This window comes from Palaemon carinicauda, chromosome 28, assembly GCF_036898095.1.
Source record: "Palaemon carinicauda isolate YSFRI2023 chromosome 28, ASM3689809v2, whole genome shotgun sequence".
Lineage (NCBI taxonomy): Eukaryota > Metazoa > Arthropoda > Malacostraca > Decapoda > Palaemonidae > Palaemon > Palaemon carinicauda.
This window is the reverse complement of record NC_090752.1, coordinates 52068314-52069590: the sequence shown is the minus strand read 5'-3', so window position 1 is coordinate 52069590 and position 1277 is coordinate 52068314.

Here is a 1277-nt window from a genome sequence, read left to right as displayed (position 1 = left end):
ATAAAGATTGTCTGAATCTTACCAAAGACAAAGAGAAAAGAGTAACAGCCATACGCGACTCCCCCACCGGCAAACCACTTAACGCTCCCAACACTACCGAACTATACTTCCGAATGAGCTGAGCTGTTGTTGTGCTGTTATTTTGACGAAGCATTCTCAAATCTAATGCCTGGATGGTGGCATAAGGAAGTGTTTTGTTTTCCTCCAGGAATTCTTTATAAGTGTCTTGTTACCCATGAAATAGCCGGTAAATATCATCTATAAGTTAAGTATGATTTTTTTTAGTCTTAATGTGGATAGGATATTTTAAAATGGGCATACAGGTGATGATTATTTATCCTACAAGTATTATCATATGAGATAAGATGCATAGTGACATTATGCTGATTATATAGAAAACTAGGAAGGTAGGATAAGCTAATTCTTGAAACAATGTAGTGCAGAGGTAAAAACTCACTCGTATAAAGATATAGCCAAAATATAGACGATAGTACTACATAACCAGATAACCCAATATATACGGATGGCATTTAAGACAAATAGACCATCATCACTATCACATTCATGTTAGCATGGTTGAATCGTGCGTGAAATTTAGTGTTGTGATAGCTTGTTAGTAAAGTTATTGCCTGATGATTGAAAGACTGGGGTTCGAGTCCTGCTCAAACTCGTCATTCCTTTAATGAACGCAACCTCACCATCCTTGTGAGTTAAGATGAGGGTTTGGGGGAGCCTTTAGGTCTACTTGCTGAGTCATCAGCATCCAATTGCCTGGCCCTCGTTGGTCCTAGCTTGGGTGGAGAGGGGGCGTTGGCGCTGATCATAAGTATATAGGATCAGTCTCTAGGACATTGTCCTGCTTGATAGGGTAATGTCACTATCCCTTGCCGCTGCCATTCATGAGCGGCCTCTAAACCTTTAAACCAAGGGAACTGCAGGGATATTGCTTGTTTTAATGCATATACATGAGGCTCATTATTATCCCGTCGAACACATTCTTACACATACTGTAGGTACTATTCTAACCAGCCTTGCTCGTCGCACGTAATGTTTATTTGAATGGTTCTTACGACGCTGTTGGTAAATATTGCATAACTAAAAAAGTATCTATACTTTGTGATTCCAATGTCCCAATACTAATATATATATATGTATATATATATATATATATATATATATATATATATATATATATATATATATATATACATATATATATATATATATATATATATATATATATATATATATATATATATATATATATATATATATAT